The 18,240-nt window shown below is 47.1% G+C and overlaps 1 protein-coding gene across 4 annotated transcripts in view; it reads left to right on the forward strand.

Annotated features, from left to right (window-relative positions):
* Window positions 1–11,524: 11,524 nt before the first annotated feature.
* The window catches only part of EBAG9 (estrogen receptor binding site associated antigen 9), a 37,285-nt gene continuing 30,569 nt past the window's right edge, over window positions 11,525–18,240 (forward strand). Inside the window, exons 1-2 of one of the 4 annotated variants that reach the window (XM_063924499.1) lie at window positions 11,525–11,781; window positions 16,174–16,225. The gene's annotated coding sequence lies outside the window, so the exon portion shown is untranslated. The remainder of the gene's footprint in view (window positions 11,782–16,173; window positions 16,226–18,240) is intronic. The other 3 variants (XM_063924500.1, XM_063924497.1, XM_063924498.1) reach the window with 3 other exon arrangements.

An 18,240-nucleotide genomic window follows, 5' to 3' on the forward strand; every position in this document is an offset into this window, starting at 1 on the left:
CGACCATCCGCAATCATCCGGTCTTCGTTCCACGGACAATCGGGAAGCGCATGTCCTCTCGCCTCGCAGAGCGCACACACAGGCTCTGCAGCCACCCGGTCCCAAAGCTGCTGACGAGACTCCGTCAGCTGCTTCACCGTGGCCTCGTAGTCCGTCCGGTCCTCAGTCCATGGACATTCCAGGAGCCGATGTCGGGGATCTCCACAGTTTTCACACCAGGAATCAACCTCGTCTTCGCTCAACTCTTCGTCCCAAGGACAACTGTTGTGCTCATGCCCGTAGTTTCCGCAGAGCAAACACCAGGACTCCTTCTTCGCTTGGCCCTTCTGACGTCTTCGGTCCGCTTCCTGGACCACCTTCTTTGGGGACGTCTCTCGCCAAGTACACTCGTCGGCAAAGTGACCTGTTTGCCGACATTTCTTGCAGGGCGTCACAGCGGCCTTCTTGCGCCCCTTCTCCCGGCGCTTTTCTTTTTCACGCTGGACCGACCGCTGTACCATCTTCAGGATGTCTGCCCCAGACACCGTCACCCAGTCGCTCTGGTCCGCACACGTCCGGGGGTGAGTCTTCTCCGGAGCCGTCCGCAGGGAGGTCTTCTTGGTGGCGTTCCACATCGTGTCCGTGATCCGGTCTCTTTGATCCTGCCGACTACGCCAAGTGTGAGAGGTGCGGTGCGTGTGGTGGTGCCTGCTGCCGTGCAGGTGTAGACTCTGTACTCACCAGGCGCCGCTCTCTCTCACCTTCAGGTACCGGAACCTTCAACGGACCTGGAATTCTTCAGTCGGATCCGGACACGGCGATTCCCTCTTGGAGCTGACCGTCGACCGAGCTGAGGAGAGAATGGTTTACATTAAAGGGGGTATCGACCCTTCTTCCACTGGAACAGGGGATACCCCAGGGGTGGCTGCGACCTTCACCGGCTGGGTGAATGGTCATCACCGGCACAAAGCCTCAGCTACCCAGCTTTCACACACTCGCGCTTTCGCACGTAGTGTGATGAAAGGGATTCTCACGTCCGTGAGCAATCCTAACTCCGGCGCTCGGGGACAAACAAGGGACAGACGTACACGGATGCTACTCACCGTCACGAGTCTTGCACTCCGATCTTCTCCACTTACAGGTCCCTGTAAGGAGGCAAAGAGAAACAGCCGTGCAGGGCCTAACTCTGACCTAGTGTCACACCCTATACTATCTACAACAGCGGAGCCCTCAAACTAGCTCTGTGGGTGTGGTGCAACACAACTATGCACAACTTACACAACACATACACTTTGCCCTGCACGGTAACAACATATAACACACTATCGGAGTTACAACATAAAACGGTGCTGTCCCTTTATCTACCCGACCCAGAACACCCAGTAGTGGGGACCGCACAGCTCACCCACCTACCGTACTCTCAGGGTGGCCTGAGCCTAGCGCCCAGTACCACCTTTACTCACCTCAGGGAAACACTGCTTCGCTGGGCCTAGCGCCCCCTAACTGCCCACAGGCCGGAGGCCTGACTTTGCCCATGGGCCTAGCGCCCGCCTACTTGCCGCCCGTTGGGTGACCTGGGCCTTGTGCCCAGGGTCACCTTATCGTATCCCTGATTTGGCCACAAATACCCTAGGGCCTAACGCCCTCTATTAGCCACAGGCCTAGTGCCTAGATTGTTCCCCGGGCCTAGTGCCCGTCCCTGGTGGTCGAGGGAGGAAAAGGGGAGGGGGAGGATAGCCTCACTGAGGCCTTACCTAACCTGGGGGCCTCCGCCGTCTTCTGCCGCTGACCCGTCCTGGCCAGCGGCGCCTCCGTCTCTTCCCTGCGTCCAGCCGCCGCTGGACATCTTCTTTCTGCAGGCCGACGTCTTCTGGCCTCTTCCGCGGCCTCAGGACCTCCTCTCCCCGCGGTCGTCGTCTTCTCCTCGGCGCCGGATCCTCTTCTGCGCTCCGGCGCGCCGACGACCTCCTCCGCTGCTCCCGGCCGTGTCTTCTCTTCTTCGCGCTCTTCGGCGCGGCCTCTCCTTCTTGGTCCCGCCCGGCGTCTGACGTCAGACGCCGGAGGCGGGGCCTATGACGCGGCGAGCGCCGATTGGCTCGCCGCGTCTCTCCCTGATTGGCCGCCGCTCCGGGAGCCGCGATTGGCTCCCGGAGGGCGCCAACATTTAAAAGCCTCTGGTCCGGTGCAGGGAAAAGTGTAATCCCTGCACCGGACACCCGCCGCCACTCACCCAGCGCTGGGGACAGACAAGCTGCCCCAGCGCTGTCCCCAACTAGGGACAACACAGATGTGCCCACAGGGCACATCCTTACACAAGCTTACAATCTATAGGGAGATAGGCATAGATACACAAGGATAGATGCTACCTATTGCATAATGGTGCACCAGATTGCTAGGTTCTTAATGGGTTGTATGATGATACCCCACAAAGTTATCCAAGTGTCAGGAGGGTGTGAGACTAAAGAAAGACAAGATATGTGATGTTATGAATACTCTACAGAGGATGTAATTAGATAGGGAAGCACTGAAGGTTATGTGGGTGGGTCTGGAATTTGATAGGCTTGTCTGAAGAGGTGAGTTTTCAGGGAACATTTAAAGGTTTGGAGACTAGAGGCGAGTCTTACTGTGCGTGGGAGGGCATTCCACAGAGTGGGTGAAGCCCGGATAAAGTCCTGTAATTTTGAGTGTGAACAAGTAATGCGTGTGGATGAGAGACGTAGATCTTGTGCAGAGCGGAGAGGTCGGGTAGGGAGATATTTTGAGATGAGTGAAGAGATGTATGTTGGTGCAGTTTGGTTAATAGCCTTGTATGTGAGTAAAAGTAATTTATATTTAATACGGTAGAATACCGGTAACCAATGGAGGGACTGACAGAGCGGATCTGCAGACGATGAACGTCTGGCAAGGAAGATTAGCCTCGCAGCTGCATTCAAAATGGATTGTAGTGGTGAGAGCCTATGTTTGGGAAGACCGGTCAGGAGACTATTACAATAATCAATGCGGGAGATAATAAGATTTTACTTACCGATAAATCTATTTCTCGGAGTCCGTAGTGGATGCTGGGGTTCCTGAAAGGACCATGGGGAATAGCGGCTCCGCAGGAGACAGGGCACAAAAAGTAAAGCTTTTCCAGATCAGGTGGTGTGCACTGGCTCCTCCCCCTATGACCCTCCTCCAGACTCCAGTTAGGTACTGTGCCCGGACGAGCGTACACAATAAGGGAGGATTTTGAATCCCGGGTAAGACTCATACCAGCCACACCAATCACACCGTACAACTTGTGATCTAAACCCAGTTAACAGTATGATAACAGCGGAGCCTCTGAAAGATGGCTTCCTTCAACAATAACCCGAATTAGTTAACAATAACTATGTACAATTTTTGCAGATAATCCGCACTTGGGATGGGCGCCCAGCATCCACTACGGACTCCGAGAAATAGATTTATCGGTAAGTAAAATCTTATTTTCTCTATCGTCCTAGTGGATGCTGGGGTTCCTGAAAGGACCATGGGGATTATACCAAAGCTCCCAAACGGGCGGGAGAGTGCGGATGACTCTGCAGCACCGAATGAGAGAACTCCAGGTCCTCCTTAGCCAGAGTATCAAATTTGTAAAATTTTACAAACGTGTTCTCCCCTGACCACCACTGGCGTGCGCAGCACATTTTATTAGGGGGTGCACCGTCGGAGGGGTGTATCTAGCAGCGCCTTTTGGGCGTGTCTAGCACCATCTATTGATGGTCAACGCATATAAAATATCCACACTTGTACCAGTCCTAATAAAGCAGATACATTGTCAGATGTTGTGGTGTGCACCAAACAAACACCCCTGATGGCACTCACTGCAATCACACTGCTCCTCCTCAGCCTGGTCTGGCTCCCCCTCTTTTTCCCCTGCAAGCTGCAGCAGCTTACTTACAAGTCGGTAACTAAGCTGACACTGACAGTCGCAGACTAGTACTGCTGCTGCTGGAAAAACAAGTGACGTGTCAATGCTGCTGCTGACCGCATGCCAGTATTGAACTTGTCTTCCTAAGAGGAACGCTGGCTGCATGCTGCTCCTCATCAGTGGCTGGCATTGGCATAGCATAGAAGGAGAGAGGTGGGCATGTGGCAAGTGTGACGGGTGGGCGTGCGAGCATCACACTGTTTTTGTACGTGGAGGTGGAGCTGGGAATATGAAAGCCGGTGGCAGTGGCACCCTTGATTAACCCAGGCGTCCGGTAAGTAATGCAGTCCTGACAGGGTGCAGCGCAGAGGGGACAGTAATCTGCCTGCTCGGTGATTTCTGCATCAGGCATGTGAGATCGGGGTGCCAGACATTAGGGGGTGCCTGTGCGCACCAGGCACCCCCCCTGCGCACACCTATGCTGACCACGTAGCTGCTCGGCAAAGTTGTAATGCCGAGACCCCTCGGGCAGCCGCCCAAGATGAGCCCACCTTCCTTGTGGAGTGGGCCTTTACAGATTTAGGCTGTGGCAGGCCTGCCACAGAATGTGCAAGTTGGATTGTGCTACAGATCCAACGAGCAATCGTCTGCTTAGACGCAGGAGCACCCATCTTGTTGGGTGCATACAATATAAACAACGAGTCAGATTTTCTGACTCCAGCTGTCCTTGCAATATATATTTTTAATGCTCTGACAACGTCCAGTAACTTGGAGTCCTCCAAGTCACTTGTAGCCGCAGGCACTACAATAGGCTGGTTCAGATGAAATGCTGACACCACCTTAGGGAGAAAATGCGGACGAGTCCGCAGTTCTGCCCTGTCCGAATGGAAAATCAGATATGGGCTTTTGTAAGATAAAGCTGCCAGTTCTGACACTCTCCTGGCCGAAGCCAGGGCTAGAAGCATGGTCACTTTCCATGTGAGATATTTCAAATCCACCTTTTTTAGTGGTTCAAACCAATGAGATTTTAGAAAGTCCAAAACCACATTGAGATCCCACGGTGCCACTGGAGGCACCACAGGAGGCTGTATATGTAGCACTCCCTTAACAAAGGTCTGGACTTCAGGGACTGAAGCCAATTCTTTTTGAAAGAAAATCGACAGGGCCGAAATTTGAACCTTAATAGATCCCAATTTGAGACCCATAGACAATCCTGATTGCAGGAAATGTAGGAATCGACCCAGTTGAAATTCCTCCGTCGGAGCACTCCGATCTTCGCACCACGCAACATATTTTCGCCAAATTCGGTGATAATGTTGCACGGTTACTTCCTTCCTTGCTTTAATCAAAGTAGGAATGACTTCTTCCGGCATGCCTTTTTCCTTTAGGATCCGGCGTTCAACCGCCATGCCGTCAAACGCAGCCGCGGTAAGTCTTGAAACAGACAGGGACCCTGCTGAAGCAAGTCCCTCCTTAGAGGTAGAGGCCACGGATCTTCCGTGATCATCTCTTGAAGTTCCGGGTACCAAGTCCTTCTTGGCCAATCCGGAACCACTAGTATCGTTCTTACGCCTCTTTGCCGTATAATTCTCAATACTTTTGGTATGAGAGGCAGAGGAGGAAACACATACACCGACTGGTACACCCAAGGCGTTACCAGCGCGTCCACAGCTATTGCCTGCGGATCTCTTGACCTGGCGCAATACCTGTCCAGTTTTTTGTTGAGGCGAGACGCCATCATGTCCACCATTGGTCTTTCCCAACGGGTTACCAGCATGTGGAAGACTTCTGGATGAAGTCCCCACTCTCCCGGGTGACGATCGTGTCTGCTGAGGAAGTCTGCTTCCCAGTTGTCCACTCCCGGGATGAACACTGCTGACAGTGCTATCACATGATTCTCTGCCCAGCGAAGAATCCTTGCAGCTTCTGCCATTGCACTCCTGCTTCTTGTGCCGCCCTGTCTGTTCACATGGGCGACTGCCGTGATGTTGTCCGACTGGATCAACACCGGTTTTCCCTGAAGCAGAGGTTCTGCCTGGCTTAGAGCATTGTATATTGCTCTTAGTTCCAGAATGTTTATGTGAAGAGACGTTTCCAGGCTCGTCCATACTCCCTGGAAGTTTCTTCCTTGTGTGACTGCTCCCCAGCCTCTCAGGCTGGCGTCCGTGGTCACCAGGATCCAATCGTGTATGCCGAATCTGCGGCCCTCCAATAGATGAGCACTCTGCAACCACCACAGAAGAGACACCCTTGTCCTTGGAGACAGGGTTATCCGCAGGTGCATCTGAAGATGCGACCCTGACCATTTGTCCAACAGATCCCTTTGGAAAATTCTTGCGTGGAATCTGCCGAATGGAATTGCTTCGTAAGAAGCCACCATTTTTCCCAGGACTCTTGTGCATTGATGTACAGACACCTTTCCTGGTTTTAGGAGGTTCCTGACAAGCTCGGATAACTCCTTGGCTTTTTCCTCCGGGAGAAAAACCTTTTTCTGAACCGTGTCCAGAATCATCCCTAGGAACAGCAGACGAGTTGTCGGCATTAACTGTGATTTTGGAATATTCAGAATCCACCCGTGCTGTTTTAGCACTTCTTGAGACAGTGCTAATCCCATCTCTAGCTGTTCTCTGGACCTTGCCCTTATTAGGAGATCGTCCAAGTATGGGATAATTAATATGCCTTTTCTTCGAAGAAGAATCATCATCTCGGCCATTACCTTTGTAAAGACCCGAGGTGCCGTGGACAATCCGAACGGCAGCGTCTGAAACTGATAGTGACAGTTTTGTACAACGAACCTGAGGTACCCCTGGTGTGAGGGGTAAATTGGAACGTGGAGATACGCATCCTTGATGTCCAAGGATACCATAAAGTCCCCTTCTTCCAGGTTCGCTATCACTGCTCTGAGTGACTCCATCTTGAACTTGAACTTCTTTATGTACAGGTTCAAGGACTTCAGATTTAGAATAGGCCTTACCGAGCCATCCGGCTTCGGTACCACAATAGAGTGGAATAATACCCCTTCCCTTGTTGTAGAAGAGGTACCTTGACTATCACCTGCTGAGAGTACAGCTTGTGAATGGCTTCCAAAACCGTCTCCCTTTCGGAGGGGGACGTTGGTAAAGCAGACTTCAGGAAACGGCGAGGTGGATCTGTCTCTAATTCCAACCTGTACCCCTGAGATATTATCTGCAGGATCCAGGGATCTACCTGCGAGTGAGCCCACTGCGCGCTGTAATTTTTTGAGACGACCGCCCACCGTCCCCGAGTCCGCTTGAGAAGCCCCAGCGTCATGCTGAGGCTTTTGTAGAAGCCGGGGAGGGCTTCTGTTCCTGGGAAGGAGCTGCCTGTTGCTGTCTCTTCCCTCGACCTCTGCCTCGTGGCAGATATGAATAGCCCTTTGCTCTCTTATTTTTAAAGGAACGAAAGGGCTGCGGTTGAAAAGTCGGTGCCTTTTTCTGTTGGGGAGTGACTTGAGGTAGAAAGGTGGATTTCCCGGCTGTAGCCGTGGCCACCAAATCTGATAGACCGACTCCAAATAACTCCTCCCCTTTATACGGCAAAACTTCCATATGCCGTTTTGAATCCGCATCGCCTGTCCACTGTCACGTCCATAAAGCTCTTCTGGCCGAAATGGACATAGCACTTACCCGTGATGCCAGTGTGCAGATATCCCTCTGTGCATCACGCATATAAAGAAATGCATCCTTTATTTGTTCTAACGACAGTAAAATATTGTCCCTGTCCAGGGTATCAATATTTTCAATCAGGGACTCTGACCAAACTACCCCAGCACTGCACATCCAGGCAGTCGCTATAGCTGGTCGTAGTATAACACCTGCATGTGTGTATATACTTTTTTGGATATTTTCCATCCTCCTATCTGATGGATCTTTAAGTGCGGCCGTCTCAGGAGAGGGTAACGCCACTTGTTTAGATAAGCGTGTTAGCGCCTTGTCCACCCTAGGAGGTGTTTCCCAGCGCTCCCTAACCTCTGGCGGGAAAGGGTATAATGCCAATAATTTCTTTGAAATTATCAGCTTTTTATCAGGGGCAACCCACGCTTCATTACACACGTCATTTAATTCTTCTGATTCAGGAAAAACTATAGGTAGTTTTTTCACACCCCACATAATACCCTGTTTAGTGGTACCTGTAGTATCAGCTAAATGTAACGCCTCCTTCATTGCCAAAATCATATAACGTGTGGCCCTACTGGAAAATACGGTTGATTCGTCACCGTCACCACTGGAGTCAGTGCCTGTGTCTGGGTCTGTGTCGACCGACTGAGGCAAAGGGCGTTTCACAGCCCCTGACGGTGTTTGAGTCGCCTGGACAGGCACTAATTGATTGTCCGGCCGTCTCATGTCGTCAAACGACTGCTTTAGCGTGTTGACACTATCCCGTAGTTCCATAAATAAAGGCATCCATTCTGGTGTCGACTCCCTAGGGGGTGACATCCTCATATTTGGCAATTGCTCCGCCTCCACACCAATATCGTCCTCATACATGTCGACACACACGTACCGACACACAGCAGACACACAGGGAATGCTCCTAACGAAGACAGGACCCACTAGCCCTTTGGGGAGACAGAGGGAGAGTTTGCCAGCACACACCAAAAGCGCTATATATAACAGGGATAGCCTTATAATAAGTGCTCCCTTATAGCTGCTTTATATATATCAAAATATCGCCATAAATTTGCCCCCCCTCTCTGTTTTACCCTGTTTCTGTAGTGCAGTGCAGGGGAGAGACCTGGGAGCCGTCCTGACCAGCGGAGCTGTGAGAGGAAATGGCGCCGTGTGCTGAGGAGATAGGCCCCACCCCTTTTTTGGCGGGCTCGTCTCCCGCTATTTAGTGAATCCAGGCAGGGGTTAAATATCTCCATATAGCCTCTGGGGGCTATATGTGAGGTATTTTTAGCCTTTATATAGGTTACATTTGCCTCCCAGGGCGCCCCCCCCCAGCGCCCTGCACCCTCAGTGACTGCGTGTGAAGTGTGCTGAGAGGAAAATGGCGCACAGCTGCAGTGCTGTGCGCTACCTTTAGAAGACTGCAGGAGTCTTCAGCCGCCGATTCTGGACCTCTTCTGACTTCAGCATCTGCAAGGGGGCCGGCGGCGCGGCTCCGGTGACCATCCAGGCTGTACCTGTGATCGTCCCTCTGGAGCTGATGTCCAGTAGCCAAGAAGCCAATCCATCCTGCACGCAGGTGAGTTCACTTCTTCTCCCCTCAGTCCCTCGTTGCAGTGATCCTGTTGCCAGCAGGACTCACTGTAAAATAAAAAACCTAAGCTAAACTTTTTCTAAGCAGCTCATTAGGAGAGCCACCTAGATTGCACCCTTCTCGGCCGGGCACAAAAATCTAACTGGAGTCTGGAGGAGGGTCATAGGGGGAGGAGCCAGTGCACACCACCTGATCTGGAAAAGCTTTACTTTTTGTGCCCTGTCTCCTGCGGAGCCGCTATTCCCCATGGTCCTTTCAGGAACCCCAGTATCCACTAGGACGATAGAGAAAATGAGAGCATGGATTAGAGTTTTTGCTGTGTCTTGTGTAAGATAAGGGCGTATTTTGGATATGTTTCTTAGATGTATGTAACATGATCTTGAGACAGATTGAATGTGGGTAACAAAGGACAGTTCAGAGTCAAGAATGACACCTAGGCAGCGAGCTTGTGGGGTAGGGGTGATTGCAGAGTTCTCAACAGTGATAGAGATATCAGGTTGGAAACTACTATTGGCCGGTGGAAATATAATTAATTCTGTGACGGCGATGCAGAAGTGTGGCCGGACGGACTGGCGGGCGGTCGCGCCGTGGAGCAGGTGAGTAGGGTTTGTGTTAATGTCTGTTATGTTGTCTATAAATGTGTGTTGCTTTTGTATTTAGAGGTTTGTCTGGCCCTGAGGACGGGGTCTAATCCCCGAAACATGTTGGCATAATAAATCTATTTACTGCAGTTGCTAAGTCTGATTGAGTGCCGCCGCTATATCTTCACATTATTTAGTGGAAAGGAGTTTCCACCAGGAGGGCACCTCAGCAAAATTCATCATAAATAAGGGGAGTGTCGGGACTATTTGCAACATATATATATATATATATACGCACTTTCAAAGTGTTTCGGAGGCACCGCTCTCAGTGCCTCCAGCTGTCAGTGTGAAGGGGCCGGAAGCGGGGGGCGGGGCCAGGCATTGGGCAGCAAAAACCCATTGATAAAATCCCTATAAGCGGCACCTAGCTGAAGTGCCGCTTTGACAGGGGCGTGCTTTCAGCTCATATGGAAAGCACGCCCGTCACTGAGGAAGCTATAATTGGGCAGTGGTCGATTTGGGGAGGGGGCACCACAGAACGTGCCCGCTTGTCACCTAGTAAGTTTTTTATACTAAATATACATTATACTGTTTACGCCCCTGCCCCCCTCTGCCGGGGCTGACACGGTGCAGGGAGACAGGCTGCGGGATGGGCTGGGGAACAGGCGGCCGGGGACGGCCGCAAATAGTAATGTAAATTAAGTATAAAAAACTTACTAGATGACAAGCGGGCACGTTCTCTGGTGCCCCCTCCCCAAATCGACCACTGCCCAATTATAGCTTCCTCAGGGACGTGCTTTCCATATGAGCTGAAAGCACGCCCCTGTCAAAGCGGCACTTCAGCTAGGTGCCGCTTATAGGGATTTTATCAATGGGTTTTTGCTGCCCAATGCCTGGCCCCGCCCCCGCTTCCGGCCCCTTCACACTGACAGCTGGAGGCACCGAGAGCGGTGCCTCCAAAACACTTTTAAAGTGCATTTTTACAAATGTAACAATGATTAAAATAATATAAAGGCCAAAGCATTTACTTACGACACAGAATATGTGTCATAAGTATCTTCTTTGTATTATTTTAATAATTAATATCAGGAGAGGCACTGCCTCCTCCCCTGACTGCATTTTCTCCCTCATGGAGAGGGTCAGGTAGGGTTGTGTCTATGTTCTCTTCGTGCTAAGGACCTGGACGTGACAAAACGAGAGGGAAGGAGAGAACTTCCACCCTTACAGCGCCTAAATGTCTGCTTCGTTCTCCGTTCGTTTGGGGGTTTGTTTTTTTTCTATGCAGTATCATACCTCCCAACATGACCCTCTCCAGGAGGGACACAATGCTCTGCTTCTGGACTTTTCTCTTAATGTATGATTGCCATCACCTGTGTTGAACAGGTTAATGGATAACAAAGGTGTTTCGGCACAAGTGATGGCAATCATAGATTAAGAGAAAAGTCCAGAAGCAGAGCATTGTGTCCCTCCTGGAGAGGGTCATGTTGGGAGGTATGCAGTATTGGACCTTCGCGGGCTCGATGTCTCGCTCCGCTCGCTCGCCACACTTTACTATTCCAAATAGATTGTGAGGTGACATGGACCCAGGGGATTATGGGAAAGGTCCTTAGCACGAAGAGAAACTAGACGCTACCGGTCAGGTAGGCAAGTATGGCTACTATGATGAGGTGTCAGAGAACCACAACTAAGCCAACCATACTTGCCTGTTGTTTCGGAGCTACAATCCCCAGCATGCCCAGCCAAGAAAGTAATACATATATCCATAGACTCTGCCCCGGAGGATGACGGGAAATGTAGTTCTTACTTTAAATCTCCCAGGATGCAGCGCTCCTCTGTAGAGTCTGTACTGCTGGCACGCACGGACGCCTCCCCGCCCGCCTACTGCCCTGTGACGTAGGCGCGCCTGCGTCAGGGAACGTGCTGCGTCCCGTCAGCCAGCAGCAGCAGCAGTCAGGAACGTCTCCCTGCTGGTGCTGAACAGCTGCCCTCCCTGACCCCGCCGGCCTCCCGCCCCGCATGCTGCCCGCCGGGATGGGCACACTCTGAGCCTGTGCTGAGACGGTCGTCGCCCCCCATGCCGGGGCCTTCTGGGTAATGGCTGCTCTTGTAAGACCTGCGTATTGCTGCTGCTATTACTATTATTATTATTATTATTTTTAATAATAATATTGTTGTTATTATTATTGTTAATGTTGTGGTTACTGTTATTGCTGCTGCTATTATTATTATTGTCGTTAATAATAATAATCACAGCAATAACAGTAACCATAATAATAATAATAGCAGCAGCAATAACAGTAACCATAATAATAATAATAATAGCAGCAGCAATAACAGTAACCATAATAATAAATATTATTATTATGGCTACTGTTATTGCTGCTATTATTATTTATTATTATGGCTACTGTTATTGCTACTATTATAATTTATTATTATTATTATTATTATGGCTACTGTTATTGCTACTATTATTTATTATTATTATGGTTACTGTTATTGCTGTGATTATTATTATTATGGCTACTGTTATTGCTGCTATTATTATTTGTTATTATTATTATTATTATTATTATTGCTACTGTTATTGCTACTATTATTTATTATTATTATTATGGTTACTGTTATTGCTGTGATTATTATTATGGCTACAGTTATTGCTGCTATTATTATTTTTTACTATTATTATTTATTATTATTATTATTATGGCTACTGTTATTGCTACTATTATTATTATTATGGTTACTGTTATTGCTGTGATTATTATTATTATGGCTACAGTTATTGCTGCTATTATTATTTTTTATTATTATTATTATTATTATTATGGCTACTGTTATTGCTACTATTATTTATTATTATTATGGTTACTGTTATTGCTGTGATTATTATTATTATGGCTACTGTTATTGCTGCTATTATTATTTTTTTATTATTATTATTATTATTATGGCTACTGTTATTGCTACTATTATTTATTATTATTATGGTTACTGTTATTGCTGTGATTATTATTATTATTATGGCTACAGTTATTGCTGCTATTATTATTTTTTATTATTATTATTATTATTATTATTATTATGGCTACTGTTATTGCTACTATTATTTATTATTATTATGGTTACTGTTATTGCTGTGATTATTATTATTATGGCTACAGTTATTGCTGCTGCTATTATTATTATTATTATTATTATTATTATTATTATTATTATTATGGCTACAGTTATTGCTGCTGCTATTATTATTATTATTATGGCTACAGTTATTGCTGCTGCTATTAGTACTGTATCTCCCCAGTGCTGCTGGATGCATGCGACGGCTTCTTGCGCTGTCCACAGGCTGCTGTTTGCTGACGGGGGCGATTCATGGTGTCATTGAAGCCCACAGCCCGTTTATTACATTACTTATATAGCGCCTGCATATTTCGCTGCGCGTTTCATTTGGACCGGTACCTATTGGATTTGATGGGGGCTATCCAGTTAGCCCCCATATCCGGCATTCATCCGGGGTTATGCTTTGGCTGCCTCAGGCACACAAAACGTACCCCTGATAACAGACCGTTTCCCGCAATAACACACAGATCCGATACTGATGCTGTATCCCGTGTGTTATCACCCGCATTTTTCAACCAATAAGAAAACGGGCTATAACTGGATGGCCCAATAATAATCATGGGCCAAAAATCACTGTATTAGACTGTTTATATTGGCCAAAAATCGAATTGGTCTCCGATTACTGATTAGATCAGAGGTTCTCAAACTCGGTCCTCAGGACCCCACACAGTGCATGTTTTGCAGGTAACCCAGCAGGTGCACAGGTGTATTAATTACTCACTGACACATTTTAAAAGGTCCACAGGTGGAGCTAATTATTTCACTTGCGATTATGTGTGTATAATTTCTTATCTGCACAAATTGATTCCTTGTTCTGCGCTTCTGTTAAAATATTATCTACCAACAGTATTACTATAAATTGAGTCTTGGCTGCACCTCTCGAAGAGATCCCACCAGCAAGAGTTTTATCTAACAATGTGTAACTTACTTTGAATTCTAATTAAGATAGATAGATAGATACATACATACATACATACATACATACATTTTTGTAAACACTTGCACTCTCCTGATATCATATTTAAGTGGTTCTCTCAAGTCTGTTTCATCATGGTCCAGGAAAGATAAGGCAATCTGCTGAGCCACCATTCTTGAGTGCTCATACTGAGTGAAAATAAATGTTAATTTTTCCTAAAAAGTAAGTGCTCTTTTCTAAATTGCCTTATATATGACGTGCGGTGGGGTGAGGCAGAGCCTCTCCTGTCATACTAACGTTTGTGCCAGAGTTTTTACTGTAAAAAGTATATGAAAAATGCAAAGAATATGTTAAAATATCTTCTTTGTATTATATTAATCATTTTTATAGTGAAATCCCTCCCCTCCCCCCCGCCTATCTTATCAGCACATCTCTGATCAAAACCCACCAAATTTCCAGGAGTTTTTTTACTGCTGCACCTGTGTAGAATGCCCAAATGAACCATGTGGCTCTTATATTGTGTGTAAATCTGGCTTTGGTACTAACCAGTGCCTCCTGAGAAATTTACCTCACCGCTTGTCCCTGGAAGAAAAAAAAAATGTAATTAAAAATAAATAAATATGGACATCAACACAATTCTCATATTTTGGGCTCTATACACCACCACAATGGATTTGAAATGAAACAAACAAGATGTGCTTTAACTGCAGACTTTGCGCTTTAATTTGAGGGTATTTACATCCAAATCAGGTGAACGGTGAAGGAATTACAACGGTTTCTATATGTGCCTCCCACTTTTTAAGGGACCAAACGTAATGGGACAATCGACTCAAAAGCTATCTCGTGGACAGAAGTGGGCTATTCCCTCGTTATTTCATCATCAATTAAGCAGGTAAAAGGTCTGGAGTAGATTCCAGGTCTGACATTTGCATTTGGAATCTGTTGCTGTGGACTCAATATGAGATCCAAAGAGCTGCCACTATCAGTGAAGGAAGCCATCATTAGGCTGAAAAATCAAAACAAACCCATCAGAGAGATAGCCAAAACATTAGGTGTGGCCAAATCAACTGTTTGGAACATTCTTAAAAAGAAGGAACGCACCGGAGAGCTCAACAACACCAAAAGACCCGGAAGACCACGGAAAACAACTGTGGTGGATGACAGAAGAATTATTTCCCGGGTGAAGAAAAACCCTTTCACAACAGTTGCCCAGATCAAGAACACTCTCCAGGAGGTAGGTGTATATGTGTCAAAGTCAACAATCAAGAGAAGACTTAACAAGAGAGAATATAGAGGGTTCACCACAAGATGTAATCCATTAGTTAGCCACAAAAACAGGAAGTCCAGATTAGAGTTTGCCAAACAACATCTAAAAAAACCTTTACAGTTCTGGAACAACATCCTATGGACAGATGAGACAAAGATCAATTTGTACCAGAGTGATGGGATGAGAAGAGTGTGGAGAAGGAAAGGAACTGCTCATGATCCAAAACATACCACCTCGTCAGTGAAGCATGGTGGTGGTAGTGTCATGATGTGGGCATGTATGGATGCCAATGGAACTGGTTCCCTTGTATTTATTGATAATGTGACTGCTGACAAAAGCAGCAGGATAAATTCTGAAGTGTTTCGGGCAATATTATCTGCTCATATTCAGTCAAATGCTTCAGAACTCATCGGACGGCGCTTCACAGTGCAGATGGACAATGACTTGAAGCATACTGCGAAAGCAACCAAAGAGTTTTTTTAAGGCAAATAAGTGGAATATTGTGCAATGGCCAAGTCAATCACCTGACCTGAATCCAGTTGAGCATGCATTTCACTTGATGAAGACAAAACTGAAGGGAAAATGCCCCAAGAACAAGCAGGAACTGAAGACATTTGCAGTAGGTCTGGCAGAGCATCACCAGGGATGAAACCCAGCGTCTGGTGATGTCTATACGTTCCAGACTTCAGGCTGTAATTTCTGCAAAGGATTTGCAACAAAGTATTAAAAAGTGAAAGTTTGATTTAGGATTGTTTAGTTTGTCCCATTGCTTTTGGTCCATTAAAAAGTGGGAGGCACATATAGAAACCGTTGTAATTCCTATAGCGTTCACCTGATTTGGATGTAAATACGCTCAAATTAAAGCGGAAAGTCTGCAGTTAAAGCACATCTTGTTTGTTTCATTTCAAATCCATTGTGGTGGTGTATAGAGCCCAAAATAAGAATTGTGTCGATGTCCCAGTATTTATGGATCTGACTATATCTATCTATTATGTTTACACACATATGTAGCGTGTTTCAGATGTTTATTACTGAGCTGAGGATTATAATACCCCATCTGTGAATAGGTAGCAAACACCGTACAGGATTTTCCTTCTCCGCTCATTGTTATGAACATGTGGAACTTTGTCTGCCAAAGAAAACTGTTCTGCTGCAGTCACATCTGATAACATTCTTCTTGTCCCTCTGTTTCCAGTGACTGCAGGAAGCTTGCTGTGGATGAAGCTGAAAGGCCCTCCTGTCCGTAGGTACACCCGATTCCTTACACCACCTGAGTGCATGGTTGAGGGAACGCACCTCTATCACACGAATAAAGGACCTGACATAAATCAAGTCTTTTCCAGCATTGTCTGGCTGGCCCGAGGGCACAGTTACACCTCACTGCTCTCAGAACAATGGTCTGTTCTATGTGTATGGGGGTTTGGTTGCACACGAATAATGCTGCAAAATACTAATGGATGCTTTGAAGGAAAAAAAAAACACTCAAACTATTATGTTGCATAGAAATTTGAATGTAGTTTTAAGTGTTCCATCCTGCAACGTTTGGTGATGATCATCATCGGTCTTTAGTTGTATTCACATAAAACAATTGAGCTATTTTTGTTTGTAATCTTACGTTTCCAATAGAATTTAAATGGAAGCCTTCTACACAAAGGTATTGACTTCCTATGGTTTTGAGAATCCTCTCTTGCTGCAGCATGTATGGCTAATCTATAGAAAGTGACATATGGGATCCGGTCTGAAGATCGACAGTGTCTAGGTCGACAATGTTTAGGTCGACATGGATGGAAGGTCGACAGGGTTTCTAGGTCGACATGTGCTAGGTCGACAGGTCTAAAGGTCGACATGAGTTTTTCACATTTTTTTTTCCTTTTTTTGAATTTTTTCATACTTCACGATCCACGTGGACTACGATTGGAACGGTAAAGTGTGCCGAGCGAAGCGGTAGCGGAGCGAAGGCACAATGCCCGAAGCATGGCGAGCGAACGCGGTGCACTAATTTGGGATCCCGGTCACTCTACGAAGAAAACGACACAAAAAAAAAAAAAATCCTCATGTCGACCTTTAGACCTGTCGACCTAGAAACCCTGTCGACCTTCCATCCATGTCGACCTAGTGACTGTCGACCTATAGTGGTCGATCTAAACATTGTCGACCTAGACACTGTCGATTTGATGAACCACACCCGTGACATATACGATGTCTATTTTGGTATTTGTTTTACTGCCTTGTAGGCATCCTAAAGGTCCAGAGAAGGGACAGGATCCGAGGGATTTGGGTTCTACATTTCCGGTTGCCGGCATACAGAATTCAAGGCATACGTAGAAATAGCTGAATTAGAGAATCTGGGAATCCCAGGAACTAGTGATGATGCCAGGCGTTCTGTGCTAGGGATAGGAGCCCTGATAGCAGTGTATGGGAGGCTCAGATCAGTTCTCTACTGTAACGTATCCAGTGTTACCTGGATCTAATATCAGCATGCAGCTCCAGATCTAATCATACATAGGAAGCACCTTCCTTCTTACCAAGCAGTTTGTATGACGTACAGTCTGTGTCATGTTACCTGCACTAGTACTGTATGTGTCCGTTTTATTCAATAAGTCATTGAAGACCATTATAGTTTACTTCTATAGCACAAACCATTGCATGTAGGATAGATAATAATTTGTATGCTCTCTTTTCCAACGGAGCTTGCAATCTAAGGCGTCTATGTACTAAGCCTTGGAGAGAGAAAGTGGATGGTTACAAAGTACCAACCAATCAGCGCCTGTCATTTTTTAATAAACACAGCCTGTAACATGGTAGTTAGGAGCTGATTGGCTGGTCCTTTTTCTCTTTCCTTTCTTTCTCCAAGCTTTGATAAATCTAGTACGTAAATCAGGGGTGGGGAACTTATTTTCTACCAAGGGCCGTTTGAATATTTATAAAATCTTTCGGGGAGGGGGGGGGGGCATACAAAAATTAGCCTGCCCCCAGTAAGTAGTTATGCCCCAGTACATATGCCCTGTTAGATATGCCCCCTAGTAGGGCCGCTTACACACACACATTAAAAGAAAAAAAAAAACACAATACTCACCAGCCCCGCTCCTGCTTCCAGACCGCTGCCCTCCGCCTGGCCGCCCGCTCCTTGGAACTATGGGAGAGACATCATGACGTCTCTCTCATAGTGCCGCACATGTACACTGCCTGAGCCGGAAATCTGAGCAAAGAAGTGGGCTCCTGCCTCCGGCTGTTGCTGAGGAGAAGGAGCCGGGCGCCCGCT

Source organism: Pseudophryne corroboree, chromosome 5 (assembly GCF_028390025.1).
Source record: "Pseudophryne corroboree isolate aPseCor3 chromosome 5, aPseCor3.hap2, whole genome shotgun sequence".
Taxonomy (NCBI): domain Eukaryota; kingdom Metazoa; phylum Chordata; class Amphibia; order Anura; family Myobatrachidae; genus Pseudophryne; species Pseudophryne corroboree.